General features: G+C 45.9%; 6 non-coding genes across 6 annotated transcripts; all 6 read left to right on the top strand.

The window, feature by feature from the left end:
- The first annotated feature begins 2,011 nt into the window (after window positions 1–2,011).
- On the top strand, window positions 2,012–2,202 carry LOC130306139 (U2 spliceosomal RNA). Its single transcript, XR_008855533.1, has one exon. It is a non-coding gene; the product is annotated as a U2 spliceosomal RNA (small nuclear RNA).
- A 2,086-nt stretch (window positions 2,203–4,288) lies between these two features.
- Window positions 4,289–4,479, top strand: LOC130306140 (U2 spliceosomal RNA). The gene has a single exon (XR_008855534.1). It is a non-coding gene; the product is annotated as a U2 spliceosomal RNA (small nuclear RNA).
- Window positions 4,480–6,571: 2,092 nt separating this feature from the next.
- LOC130306141 (U2 spliceosomal RNA) lies at window positions 6,572–6,762 on the top strand. Its single transcript, XR_008855535.1, has one exon. It is a non-coding gene; the product is annotated as a U2 spliceosomal RNA (small nuclear RNA).
- Window positions 6,763–8,852: 2,090 nt separating this feature from the next.
- On the top strand, window positions 8,853–9,043 carry LOC130306142 (U2 spliceosomal RNA). The gene has a single exon (XR_008855536.1). It is a non-coding gene; the product is annotated as a U2 spliceosomal RNA (small nuclear RNA).
- Window positions 9,044–11,137: 2,094 nt separating this feature from the next.
- LOC130306143 (U2 spliceosomal RNA) lies at window positions 11,138–11,328 on the top strand. Its single transcript, XR_008855537.1, has one exon. It is a non-coding gene; the product is annotated as a U2 spliceosomal RNA (small nuclear RNA).
- Window positions 11,329–13,413: 2,085 nt separating this feature from the next.
- On the top strand, window positions 13,414–13,604 carry LOC130306144 (U2 spliceosomal RNA). Its single transcript, XR_008855538.1, has one exon. It is a non-coding gene; the product is annotated as a U2 spliceosomal RNA (small nuclear RNA).
- Window positions 13,605–15,231: the final 1,627 nt, after the last annotated feature.

The raw sequence follows: 15,231 nt of genomic DNA on the forward strand, positions 1-15,231 counted from the left end.
GTGGGCCTTGCTGCTGCTGCAGCCAATAAACAAAAGGTGGTGCTGCTGCTGCTTCTGCTTCTGCTTGTGTCTGGCCCCTGTTGGAGCGTCCAGGCACAGGACTTCTGCTGCTGCTGACTAAATGGCCTCCTTAATTGGATCATTTGAGTAGCCAGCACACCTGTGCAGGTAGGGCATGACATGATAGGCAGCTGCCTTGATAGCGGGTGGGTGCTGAATGTTCCTAATTGACAAAATAAGATTAATGCTTATGAAGAAATATAAAATCTCATCCCTTCCCCAATATCGCGCCACACCCCTACCCCTTAATTCCCTGGTTGAACGTGATGGACATATGTCTTTTTTCGACCGTACTAACTATGTAACTATGTAACATAACATGGGGGGGGGGGGGGGTCTCCTGGCTGTTCACACAGGTGTGTCATTGCTGTACATTGACCATGCATTGCTTCTGTGGTATTGCAAAGGCAAAGACAAATGCTTCCAGCCATCCATTGCACTAATGGATTGGTCATCAGCTGGCTGTCTATGTCCCGCATCAATATAGACCAAAGTACAGAGGGTTAGGCTATGCTATTGTGCACCTACCTGATGCATCAGAAGGTGCGAGGCCCTTGCTAAATTCTGTGCACAGACTTTGAGATCTATGCTTTAGACTGTATCTAAACCTGCTCCAACATGGACTGACATTCTGGCCTACTTTCAGCCGATGCGACTTGTCTGTCGCTGAACAGTCGCTTTTTATGTATTCAGCACCTATGTATAATGTTGTAAAAATGCTCTAGAAGCTAAAGTCGCAGAAATGTCACACATATTTGGCCTGCAACTTTCTGTGCGACAAATTCAGACAGGAAAAATCAGTATAAATCCTTAGAAAATTATCCCCCAGTGTCTCCATCTGCTGGCGGTATTGAATAAGCATTGCTGCACTGATGGGGTATGCATTAGACGAAAAAAAAGAAGAAAAAGAAGAATAATACGCCCAGAAAAGAGGCGAAAAGGAGAAAAACGTAAAAAAACGTGAAAAAAAAGTAAGAGGAAGAGAAGGGAAAAAAAGGTGGAAATGGGTTTAAAAGTGATTTCGGCGGAGAATATATATATATATATATATATATATATATATATATATATATATATATGCGCACACACACACATAGATATAAACGTATTCTCCGTTGAGATATTGCAGCCGCTGCTGTGTCCAGGCCCAGGAGCCTTAGCACTGTGCTGTGATGTCACTCAATACCACTGACATCACTAGGTGTAAACAACATCTCTCCTTTGCTGTGTATGTGACTATGGAGCTGTTTGGTGATGTCGTCTATTACGGCCTTCATAGAAGCAACAGGAGATTGTTGCATCCATCTTGAACCCTCAGAACTACAGTGCTATGATGTCACTCACTTCCACAGGCCTTGCAGAGTGTAAACAACAACAACCCAGCTTTGTTGTGTATGTAACCAAAGGGATTTGTGATGTCACCTAGAACCTTCACAGCAGCGACAGCTTTATGAGGAGCATCAGCACTGCTCTGCCTGAGCAGAACCATCACCGCCATAGGTTGTCAAATAACCCGGATTTAACCCACACAGGTAAGTCCAATGGGGTGCAGGCATGTCCTCTATGCTTACAGCTTCCCGTGGGTGTTGGTTTGATACCGTTTGGGGACAGCCAAGGAGGCATCTGCAGGCAACAAAGGTAGGTGTGTGCTTGTGTGTGTGTTTCCTATGCAGATCCTAAGCCCAGTGTCACATGCAAGTAGGAGGAGTAAGAAGGGTTCCTGGCAAATCCGGGTTATGGATTGCATTTAAAAAGGCCCCGTGGGAGTGCAATGGGCCCCTGTCTTGCTGCTTAGCAATAATGGTATGGGTTTAGGTTCTGCTGTGTGTACTGGTGGTTGACTGCCCCCCAGCCCAGAGTGTGCATGGAAAATTGTCTGGCAGCCTCCCTGACAGCAAGCAGTGATAGTGCCCATGAAGGGGACCTTGTTGGGCCCGCCCCTTTCACGGTTATCGCTTCTCGGCCTTTTGGCTAAGATCAAGTGTAGTATCTGTTCTTATCAGTTTAATATCTGATACGTCCCCTATCTGGGGACCATATATTAAATGGATTTTTGAGAACGGGGGCCGATTTCGAAGCTTGCTTCCGTCGCCCTATGCATTGACCCGATATGGCAGTATCTTCGGGTACAGTGCACCACCCCCTTACAGGGTTAAAAAGAAAGATTCCTACTTTCATTGCTACCTGCTTGCTGGCTAGCCAGCTAGCCACAGCCCTGTGGGCCTTGCTGCTGCTGCAGCCAATAAACAAAAGGTGGTGCTGCTGCTGCTTCTGCTGCTTCTGCTTCTGCTTGTGTCTGGCCCCTGTTGGAGCGTCCAGGCACAGGACTTCTGCTGCTGCTGACTAAATGGCCTCCTTAATTGGATCATTTGAGTAGCCAGCACACCTGTGCAGGTAGGGCATGACATGATAGGCAGCTGCCTTGATAGCGGGTGGGTGCTGAATGTTCCTAATTGACAAAATAAGATTAATGCTTATGAAGAAATATAAAATCTCATCCCTTCCCCAATATCGCGCCACACCCCTACCCCTTAATTCCCTGGTTGAACGTGATGGACATATGTCTTTTTTCGACCGTACTAACTATGTAACTATGTAACATAACATGGGGGGGGGGGGGTCTCCTGGCTGTTCACACAGGTGTGTCATTGCTGTACATTGACCATGCATTGCTTCTGTGGTATTGCAAAGGCAAAGACAAATGCTTCCAGCCATCCATTGCACTAATGGATTGGTCATCAGCTGGCTGTCTATGTCCCGCATCAATATAGACCAAAGTACAGAGGCTATGCTATTGTGCACCTACCTGATGCATCAGAAGGTGCGAGGCCCTTGCTAAATTCTGTGCACAGACTTTGAGATCTATGCTTTAGACTGTATCTAAACCTGCTCCAACATGGACTGACATTCTGGCCTACTTTCAGCCGATGCGACTTGTCTGTCGCTGAACAGTCACTTTTTATGTATTCAGCACCTATGTATAATGTTGTAAAAATGCTCTAGAAGCTAAAGTCGCAGAAATGTCACACATATTTGGCCTGCAACTTTCTGTGCGACAAATTCAGACAGGAAAAATCAGTATAAATCCTTAGAAAATTATCCCCCAGTGTCTCCATCTGCTGGCGGTATTGAATAAGCATTGCTGCACTGATGGGGTATGCATTAGACGAAAAAAAAGAAGAAAAAGAAGAATAATACGCCCAGAAAAGAGGCGAAAAGGAGAAAAACGTAAAAAAACGTGAAAAAAAAGTAAGAGGAAGAGAAGGGAAAAAAAGGTGGAAATGGGTTTAAAAGTGATTTCGGCGGAGAAATATATATATATATATATATATATATATATATATATATATATATATGCGCACACACACACATAGATATAAACGTATTCTCCGTTGAGATATTGCAGCCGCTGCTGTGTCCAGGCCCAGGAGCCTTAGCACTGTGCTGTGATGTCACTCAATACCACTGACATCACTAGGTGTAAACAACATCTCTCCTTTGCTGTGTATGTGACTATGGAGCTGTTTGGTGATGTCGTCTATTACGGCCTTCATAGAAGCAACAGGAGATTGTTGCATCCATCTTGAACCCTCAGAACTACAGTGCTATGATGTCACTCACTTCCACAGGCCTTGCAGAGTGTAAACAACAACAACCCAGCTTTGTTGTGTATGTAACCAAAGGGATTTGTGATGTCACCTAGAACCTTCACAGCAGCGACAGCTTTATGAGGAGCATCAGCACTGCTCTGCCTGAGCAGAACCATCACCGCCATAGGTTGTCAAATAACCCGGATTTAACCCACACAGGTAAGTCCAATGGGGTGCAGGCATGTCCTCTATGCTTACAGCTTCCCGTGGGTGTTGGTTTGATACCGTTTGGGGACAGCCAAGGAGGCATCTGCAGGCAACAAAGGTAGGTGTGTGCTTGTGTGTGTGTTTCCTATGCAGATCCTAAGCCCAGTGTCACATGCAAGTAGGAGGAGTAAGAAGGGTTCCTGGCAAATCCGGGTTATGGATTGCATTTAAAAAGGCCCCGTGGGAGTGCAATGGGCCCCTGTCTTGCTGCTTAGCAATAATGGTATGGGTTTAGGTTCTGCTGTGTGTACTGGTGGTTGACTGCCCCCCAGCCCAGAGTGTGCATGGAAAATTGTCTGGCAGCCTCCCTGACAGCAAGCAGTGATAGTGCCCATGAAGGGGACCTTGTTGGGCCCGCCCCTTTCACGGTTATCGCTTCTCGGCCTTTTGGCTAAGATCAAGTGTAGTATCTGTTCTTATCAGTTTAATATCTGATACGTCCCCTATCTGGGGACCATATATTAAATGGATTTTTGAGAACGGGGGCCGATTTCGAAGCTTGCTTCCGTCGCCCTATGCATTGACCCGATATGGCAGTATCTTCGGGTACAGTGCACCACCCCCTTACAGGGTTAAAAAGAAAGATTCCTACTTTCATTGCTACCTGCTTGCTGGCTAGCCAGCTAGCCAGCCCTGTGGGCCTTGCTGCTGCTGCAGCCAATAAACAAAAGGTGGTGCTGCTGCTGCTTCTGCTGCTTCTGCTTCTGCTTGTGTCTGGCCCCTGTTGGAGCGTCCAGGCACAGGACTTCTGCTGCTGCTGACTAAATGGCCTCCTTAATTGGATCATTTGAGTAGCCAGCACACCTGTGCAGGTAGGGCATGACATGATAGGCAGCTGCCTTGATAGCGGGTGGGTGCTGAATGTTCCTAATTGACAAAATAAGATTAATGCTTATGAAGAAATATAAAATCTCATCCCTTCCCCAATATCGCGCCACACCCCTACCCCTTAATTCCCTGGTTGAACGTGATGGACATATGTCTTTTTTCGACCGTACTAACTATGTAACTATGTAACATAACATGGGGGGGGGGGGGTCTCCTGGCTGTTCACACAGGTGTGTCATTGCTGTACATTGACCATGCATTGCTTCTGTGGTATTGCAAAGGCAAAGACAAATGCTTCCAGCCATCCATTGCACTAATGGATTGGTCATCAGCTGGCTGTCTATGTCCCGCATCAATATAGACCAAAGTACAGAGGGTTAGGCTATGCTATTGTGCACCTACCTGATGCATCAGAAGGTGCGAGGCCCTTGCTAAATTCTGTGCACAGACTTTGAGATCTATGCTTTAGACTGTATCTAAACCTGCTCCAACATGGACTGACATTCTGGCCTACTTTCAGCCGATGCGACTTGTCTGTCGCTGAACAGTCGCTTTTTATGTATTCAGCACCTATGTATAATGTTGTAAAAATGCTCTAGAAGCTAAAGTCGCAGAAATGTCACACATATTTGGCCTGCAACTTTCTGTGCGACAAATTCAGACAGGAAAAATCAGTATAAATCCTTAGAAAATTATCCCCCAGTGTCTCCATCTGCTGGCGGTATTGAATAAGCATTGCTGCACTGATGGGGTATGCATTAGACGAAAAAAAAGAAGAAAAAGAAGAATAATACGCCCAGAAAAGAGGCGAAAAGGAGAAAAACGTAAAAAAACGTGAAAAAAAAGTAAGAGGAAGAGAAGGGAAAAAAAGGTGGAAATGGGTTTAAAAGTGATTTCGGCGGAGAAATATATATATATATATATATATATATATATATATATATATATATATATGCGCACACACACACATAGATATAAACGTATTCTCCGTTGAGATATTGCAGCCGCTGCTGTGTCCAGGCCCAGGAGCCTTAGCACTGTGCTGTGATGTCACTCAATACCACTGACATCACTAGGTGTAAACAACATCTCTCCTTTGCTGTGTATGTGACTATGGAGCTGTTTGGTGATGTCGTCTATTACGGCCTTCATAGAAGCAACAGGAGATTGTTGCATCCATCTTGAACCCTCAGAACTACAGTGCTATGATGTCACTCACTTCCACAGGCCTTGCAGAGTGTAAACAACAACAACCCAGCTTTGTTGTGTATGTAACCAAAGGGATTTGTGATGTCACCTAGAACCTTCACAGCAGCGACAGCTTTATGAGGAGCATCAGCACTGCTCTGCCTGAGCAGAACCATCACCGCCATAGGTTGTCAAATAACCCGGATTTAACCCACACAGGTAAGTCCAATGGGGTGCAGGCATGTCCTCTATGCTTACAGCTTCCCGTGGGTGTTGGTTTGATACCGTTTGGGGACAGCCAAGGAGGCATCTGCAGGCAACAAAGGTAGGTGTGTGCTTGTGTGTGTGTTTCCTATGCAGATCCTAAGCCCAGTGTCACATGCAAGTAGGAGGAGTAAGAAGGGTTCCTGGCAAATCCGGGTTATGGATTGCATTTAAAAAGGCCCCGTGGGAGTGCAATGGGCCCCTGTCTTGCTGCTTAGCAATAATGGTATGGGTTTAGGTTCTGCTGTGTGTACTGGTGGTTGACTGCCCCCCAGCCCAGAGTGTGCATGGAAAATTGTCTGGCAGCCTCCCTGACAGCAAGCAGTGATAGTGCCCATGAAGGGGACCTTGTTGGGCCCGCCCCTTTCACGGTTATCGCTTCTCGGCCTTTTGGCTAAGATCAAGTGTAGTATCTGTTCTTATCAGTTTAATATCTGATACGTCCCCTATCTGGGGACCATATATTAAATGGATTTTTGAGAACGGGGGCCGATTTCGAAGCTTGCTTCCGTCGCCCTATGCATTGACCCGATATGGCAGTATCTTCGGGTACAGTGCACCACCCCCTTACAGGGTTAAAAAGAAAGATTCCTACTTTCATTGCTACCTGCTTGCTGGCTAGCCAGCTAGCCAGCCCTGTGGGCCTTGCTGCTGCTGCAGCCAATAAACAAAAGGTGGTGCTGCTGCTGCTTCTGCTGCTTCTGCTTCTGCTTGTGTCTGGCCCCTGTTGGAGCGTCCAGGCACAGGACTTCTGCTGCTGCTGACTAAATGGCCTCCTTAATTGGATCATTTGAGTAGCCAGCACACCTGTGCAGGTAGGGCATGACATGATAGGCAGCTGCCTTGATAGCGGGTGGGTGCTGAATGTTCCTAATTGACAAAATAAGATTAATGCTTATGAAGAAATATAAAATCTCATCCCTTCCCCAATATCGCGCCACACCCCTACCCCTTAATTCCCTGGTTGAACGTGATGGACATATGTCTTTTTTCGACCGTACTAACTATGTAACTATGTAACATAACATGGGGGGGGGGGGGTCTCCTGGCTGTTCACACAGGTGTGTCATTGCTGTACATTGACCATGCATTGCTTCTGTGGTATTGCAAAGGCAAAGACAAATGCTTCCAGCCATCCATTGCACTAATGGATTGGTCATCAGCTGGCTGTCTATGTCCCGCATCAATATAGACCAAAGTACAGAGGGTTAGGCTATGCTATTGTGCACCTACCTGATGCATCAGAAGGTGCGAGGCCCTTGCTAAATTCTGTGCACAGACTTTGAGATCTATGCTTTAGACTGTATCTAAACCTGCTCCAACATGGACTGACATTCTGGCCTACTTTCAGCCGATGCGACTTGTCTGTCGCTGAACAGTCGCTTTTTATGTATTCAGCACCTATGTATAATGTTGTAAAAATGCTCTAGAAGCTAAAGTCGCAGAAATGTCACACATATTTGGCCTGCAACTTTCTGTGCGACAAATTCAGACAGGAAAAATCAGTATAAATCCTTAGAAAATTATCCCCCAGTGTCTCCATCTGCTGGCGGTATTGAATAAGCATTGCTGCACTGATGGGGTATGCATTAGACGAAAAAAAAGAAGAAAAAGAAGAATAATACGCCCAGAAAAGAGGCGAAAAGGAGAAAAACGTAAAAAAACGTGAAAAAAAAGTAAGAGGAAGAGAAGGGAAAAAAAGGTGGAAATGGGTTTAAAAGTGATTTCGGCGGAGAAATATATATATATATATATATATATATATATATATATATATATATATGCGCACACACACACATAGATATAAACGTATTCTCCGTTGAGATATTGCAGCCGCTGCTGTGTCCAGGCCCAGGAGCCTTAGCACTGTGCTGTGATGTCACTCAATACCACTGACATCACTAGGTGTAAACAACATCTCTCCTTTGCTGTGTATGTGACTATGGAGCTGTTTGGTGATGTCGTCTATTACGGCCTTCATAGAAGCAACAGGAGATTGTTGCATCCATCTTGAACCCTCAGAACTACAGTGCTATGATGTCACTCACTTCCACAGGCCTTGCAGAGTGTAAACAACAACAACCCAGCTTTGTTGTGTATGTAACCAAAGGGATTTGTGATGTCACCTAGAACCTTCACAGCAGCGACAGCTTTATGAGGAGCATCAGCACTGCTCTGCCTGAGCAGAACCATCACCGCCATAGGTTGTCAAATAACCCGGATTTAACCCACACAGGTAAGTCCAATGGGGTGCAGGCATGTCCTCTATGCTTACAGCTTCCCGTGGGTGTTGGTTTGATACCGTTTGGGGACAGCCAAGGAGGCATCTGCAGGCAACAAAGGTAGGTGTGTGCTTGTGTGTGTGTTTCCTATGCAGATCCTAAGCCCAGTGTCACATGCAAGTAGGAGGAGTAAGAAGGGTTCCTGGCAAATCCGGGTTATGGATTGCATTTAAAAAGGCCCCGTGGGAGTGCAATGGGCCCCTGTCTTGCTGCTTAGCAATAATGGTATGGGTTTAGGTTCTGCTGTGTGTACTGGTGGTTGACTGCCCCCCAGCCCAGAGTGTGCATGGAAAATTGTCTGGCAGCCTCCCTGACAGCAAGCAGTGATAGTGCCCATGAAGGGGACCTTGTTGGGCCCGCCCCTTTTACGGTTATCGCTTCTCGGCCTTTTGGCTAAGATCAAGTGTAGTATCTGTTCTTATCAGTTTAATATCTGATACGTCCCCTATCTGGGGACCATATATTAAATGGATTTTTGAGAACGGGGGCCGATTTCGAAGCTTGCTTCCGTCGCCCTATGCATTGACCCGATATGGCAGTATCTTCGGGTACAGTGCACCACCCCCTTACAGGGTTAAAAAGAAAGATTCCTACTTTCATTGCTACCTGCTTGCTGGCTAGCCAGCTAGCCAGCCCTGTGGGCCTTGCTGCTGCTGCAGCCAATAAACAAAAGGTGGTGCTGCTGCTGCTTCTGCTGCTTCTGCTTCTGCTTGTGTCTGGCCCCTGTTGGAGCGTCCAGGCACAGGACTTCTGCTGCTGCTGACTAAATGGCCTCCTTAATTGGATCATTTGAGTAGCCAGCACACCTGTGCAGGTAGGGCATGACATGATAGGCAGCTGCCTTGATAGCGGGTGGGTGCTGAATGTTCCTAATTGACAAAATAAGATTAATGCTTATGAAGAAATATAAAATCTCATCCCTTCCCCAATATCGCGCCACACCCCTACCCCTTAATTCCCTGGTTGAACGTGATGGACATATGTCTTTTTTCGACCGTACTAACTATGTAACTATGTAACATAACATGGGGGGGGGGGGGGGGGTCTCCTGGCTGTTCACACAGGTGTGTCATTGCTGTACATTGACCATGCATTGCTTCTGTGGTATTGCAAAGGCAAAGACAAATGCTTCCAGCCATCCATTGCACTAATGGATTGGTCATCAGCTGGCTGTCTATGTCCCGCATCAATATAGACCAAAGTACAGAGGGTTAGGCTATGCTATTGTGCACCTACCTGATGCATCAGAAGGTGCGAGGCCCTTGCTAAATTCTGTGCACAGACTTTGAGATCTATGCTTTAGACTGTATCTAAACCTGCTCCAACATGGACTGACATTCTGGCCTACTTTCAGCCGATGCGACTTGTCTGTCGCTGAACAGTCGCTTTTTATGTATTCAGCACCTATGTATAATGTTGTAAAAATGCTCTAGAAGCTAAAGTCGCAGAAATGTCACACATATTTGGCCTGCAACTTTCTGTGCGACAAATTCAGACAGGAAAAATCAGTATAAATCCTTAGAAAATTATCCCCCAGTGTCTCCATCTGCTGGCGGTATTGAATAAGCATTGCTGCACTGATGGGGTATGCATTAGACGAAAAAAAAGAAGAAAAAGAAGAATAATACGCCCAGAAAAGAGGCGAAAAGGAGAAAAACGTAAAAAAACGTGAAAAAAAAGTAAGAGGAAGAGAAGGGAAAAAAAGGTGGAAATGGGTTTAAAAGTGATTTCGGCGGAGAAATATATATATATATATATATATATATATATATATATATATATATATGCGCACACACACACATAGATATAAACGTATTCTCCGTTGAGATATTGCAGCCGCTGCTGTGTCCAGGCCCAGGAGCCTTAGCACTGTGCTGTGATGTCACTCAATACCACTGACATCACTAGGTGTAAACAACATCTCTCCTTTGCTGTGTATGTGACTATGGAGCTGTTTGGTGATGTCGTCTATTACGGCCTTCATAGAAGCAACAGGAGATTGTTGCATCCATCTTGAACCCTCAGAACTACAGTGCTATGATGTCACTCACTTCCACAGGCCTTGCAGAGTGTAAACAACAACAACCCAGCTTTGTTGTGTATGTAACCAAAGGGATTTGTGATGTCACCTAGAACCTTCACAGCAGCGACAGCTTTATGAGGAGCATCAGCACTGCTCTGCCTGAGCAGAACCATCACCGCCATAGGTTGTCAAATAACCCGGATTTAACCCACACAGGTAAGTCCAATGGGGTGCAGGCATGTCCTCTATGCTTACAGCTTCCCGTGGGTGTTGGTTTGATACCGTTTGGGGACAGCCAAGGAGGCATCTGCAGGCAACAAAGGTAGGTGTGTGCTTGTGTGTGTGTTTCCTATGCAGATCCTAAGCCCAGTGTCACATGCAAGTAGGAGGAGTAAGAAGGGTTCCTGGCAAATCCGGGTTATGGATTGCATTTAAAAAGGCCCCGTGGGAGTGCAATGGGCCCCTGTCTTGCTGCTTAGCAATAATGGTATGGGTTTAGGTTCTGCTGTGTGTACTGGTGGTTGACTGCCCCCCAGCCCAGAGTGTGCATGGAAAATTGTCTGGCAGCCTCCCTGACAGCAAGCAGTGATAGTGCCCATGAAGGGGACCTTGTTGGGCCCGCCCCTTTCACGGTTATCGCTTCTCGGCCTTTTGGCTAAGATCAAGTGTAGTATCTGTTCTTATCAGTTTAATATCTGATACGTCCCCTATCTGGGGACCATATATTAAATGGATTTTTGAGAACGGGGGCCGATTTCGAAGCTTGCTTCCGTCGCCCTATGCATTGACCCGATATGGCAGTATCTTCGGGTACAGTGCACCACCCCCTTACAGGGTTAAAAAGAAAGATTCCTACTTTCATTGCTACCTGCTTGCTGGCTAGCCAGCTAGCCAGCCCTGTGGGCCTTGCTGCTGCTGCAGCCAATAAACAAAAGGTGGTGCTGCTGCTGCTTCTGCTGCTTCTGCTTCTGCTTGTGTCTGGCCCCTGTTGGAGCGTCCAGGCACAGGACTTCTGCTGCTGCTGACTAAATGGCCTCCTTAATTGGATCATTTGAGTAGCCAGCACACCTGTGCAGGTAGGGCATGACATGATAGGCAGCTGCCTTGATAGCGGGTGGGTGCTGAATGTTCCTAATTGACAAAATAAGATTAATGCTTATGAAGAAATATAAAATCTCATCCCTTCCCCAATATCGCGCCACACCCCTACCCCTTAATTCCCTGGTTGAACGTGATGGACATATGTCTTTTTTCGACCGTACTAACTATGTAACTATGTAACATAACATGGGGGGGGGGGGTCTCCTGGCTGTTCACACAGGTGTGTCATTGCTGTACATTGACCATGCATTGCTTCTGTGGTATTGCAAAGGCAAAGACAAATGCTTCCAGCCATCCATTGCACTAATGGATTGGTCATCAGCTGGCTGTCTATGTCCCGCATCAATATAGACCAAAGTACAGAGGGTTAGGCTATGCTATTGTGCACCTACCTGATGCATCAGAAGGTGCGAGGCCCTTGCTAAATTCTGTGCACAGACTTTGAGATCTATGCTTTAGACTGTATCTAAACCTGCTCCAACATGGACTGACATTCTGGCCTACTTTCAGCCGATGCGACTTGTCTGTCGCTGAACAGTCGCTTTTTATGTATTCAGCACCTATGTATAATGTTGTAAAAATGCTCTAGAAGCTAAAGTCGCAGAAATGTCACACATATTTGGCCTGCAACTTTCTGTGCGACAAATTCAGACAGGAAAAATCAGTATAAATCCTTAGAAAATTATCCCCCAGTGTCTCCATCTGCTGGCGGTATTGAATAAGCATTGCTGCACTGATGGGGTATGCATTAGACGAAAAAAAAGAAGAAAAAGAAGAATAATACGCCCAGAAAAGAGGCGAAAAGGAGAAAAACGTAAAAAAACGTGAAAAAAAAGTAAGAGGAAGAGAAGGGAAAAAAAGGTGGAAATGGGTTTAAAAGTGATTTCGGCGGAGAAATATATATATATATATATATATATATATATATATATATATATGCGCACACACACACATAGATATAAACGTATTCTCCGTTGAGATATTGCAGCCGCTGCTGTGTCCAGGCCCAGGAGCCTTAGCACTGTGCTGTGATGTCACTCAATACCACTGACATCACTAGGTGTAAACAACATCTCTCCTTTGCTGTGTATGTGACTATGGAGCTGTTTGGTGATGTCGTCTATTACGGCCTTCATAGAAGCAACAGGAGATTGTTGCATCCATCTTGAACCCTCAGAACTACAGTGCTATGATGTCACTCACTTCCACAGGCCTTGCAGAGTGTAAACAACAACAACCCAGCTTTGTTGTGTATGTAACCAAAGGGATTTGTGATGTCACCTAGAACCTTCACAGCAGCGACAGCTTTATGAGGAGCATCAGCACTGCTCTGCCTGAGCAGAACCATCACCGCCATAGGTTGTCAAATAACCCGGATTTAACCCACACAGGTAAGTCCAATGGGGTGCAGGCATGTCCTCTATGCTTACAGCTTCCCGTGGGTGTTGGTTTGATACCGTTTGGGGACAGCCAAGGAGGCATCTGCAGGCAACAAAGGTAGGTGTGTGCTTGTGTGTGTGTTTCCTATGCAGATCCTAAGCCCAGTGTCACATGCAAGTAGGAGGAGTAAGAAGGGTTCCTGGCAAATCCGGGTTATGGATTGCATTTAAAAAGGCCCCGTGGGAGTGCAATGGGCCCCTGTCTTGCTGCTTAGCAATAATGGTATGGGTTTAGGTTCTGCTGTGTGTACTGGTGGTTGACTGCCCCCCAGCCCAGAGTGTGCATGGAAAATTGTCTGGCAGCCTCCCTGACAGCAAGCAGTGATAGTGCCCATGAAGGGGACCTTGTTGGGCCCGCCCCTTTCACGGTTATCGCTTCTCGGCCTTTTGGCTAAGATCAAGTGTAGTATCTGTTCTTATCAGTTTAATATCTGATACGTCCCCTATCTGGGGACCATATATTAAATGGATTTTTGAGAACGGGGGCCGATTTCGAAGCTTGCTTCCGTCGCCCTATGCATTGACCCGATATGGCAGTATCTTCGGGTACAGTGCACCACCCCCTTACAGGGTTAAAAAAGAAAGATTCCTACTTTCATTGCTACCTGCTTGCTGGCTAGCCAGCTAGCCAGCCCTGTGGGCCTTGCTTGCTGCTGCAGCCAATAAACAAAAGGTGGTGCTGCTGCTGCTTCTGCTGCTTCTGCTTCTGCTTGTGACTGGCCCCTGTTGGAGCGTCCAGGCACAGGACTTCTGCTGCTGCTGACTAAATGGCCTCCTTAATTGGATCATTTGAGTAGCCAGCACACCTGTGCAGGTAGGGCATGACATGATAGGCAGCTGCCTTGATAGCGGGTGGGTGCTGAATGTTCCTAATTGACAAAATAAGATTAATGCTTATGAAGAAATATAAAATCTCATCCCTTCCCCAATATCGCGCCACACCCCCCTACCCCCTTAATTCCCTGGTTGAACGTGATGGACATATGTCTTTTTTCGACCGTACTAACTATGTAACTATGTAACATAACATGGGTGGGGGGGGGGGGGTCTCCTGGCTGTTCACACAGGTGTGTCATTGCTGTACATTGACCATGCATTGCTTCTTGTGGTATTGCAAAGGCAAAGACAAATGCTTCCAGCCATCCATTGCACTAATGGATTGGGTCATCAGCTGGCTGTCTATGTCCCGCATCAATATAGACCAAAGTACAGAGGGTTAGGCTATGCTATTGTGCACCTACCTGATGCATCAGAAGGTGCGAGGCCCCTTGCTAAATTCTGTGCACAGACTTTGAGATCTATGCTTTAGACTGTATCTAAACCTGCTCCAACATGGACTGACATTCTGGCCTACTTTCCAGCCGATGCGACTTGTCTGTCGCTGAACAGTCGCTTTTTATGTATTCAGCACCTATGTATAATGTTGTAAAAATGCTCTAGAAGCTAAAGTCGCAGAAATGTCACACATATTTGGCCTGCAACTTTCTGTGCGACAAATTCAGACAGGAAAAATCAGTATAAATCCTTAGAAAATTATCCCCCAGTGTCTCCATCTGCTGGCGGTATTGAATAAGCATTGCTGCACTGATGGGGGTATGCATTAGACGAAAAAAAGAAGAAAAAGAAGAATAATACGCCCAGAAAAGAGGCGAAAAAGGAGAAAAACGTAAAAAAACGTGAAAAAAAAGTAAGAGGAAGAGAAGGGAAAAAAAGGTGGAAATGGGTTTAAAAGTGATTTCGGCGGAGAAATATATATATATATATATATTATATATATATATATATATATATATATATGCGCACACACACACATAGATATAAACGTATTCTCCGTTGAGATATTTGCAGCCGCTGCTGTGTCCAGGCCCAGGAGCCTTAGCACTGTGCTGTGATGTCACTCAATACCACTGACATCACTAGGTGTAAACAACATCTCTCCTTTGCTGTGTATGTGACTATGGAGCTGTTTGGTGATGTCGTCTATTACGGCCTTCATAGAAGCAACAGGAGATTGTTGCATCCATCTTGAACCCTCAGAACTACAGTGCTATGATGTCACTCACTTCCCACAGGCCTTGCAGAGTGTAAAACAACAACAAACCCAGCTTTGTTGTGTATGTAACCAAATGGATTTGTGATGTCACCTAGAACCTTCACAGCAGCGACAGCTTTATGAGGAGCATCAGCAC

This window comes from Hyla sarda, unplaced genomic scaffold (assembly GCF_029499605.1).
Source record: "Hyla sarda isolate aHylSar1 unplaced genomic scaffold, aHylSar1.hap1 scaffold_1356, whole genome shotgun sequence".
NCBI classification, from domain to species: Eukaryota; Metazoa; Chordata; class Amphibia; order Anura; family Hylidae; genus Hyla; species Hyla sarda.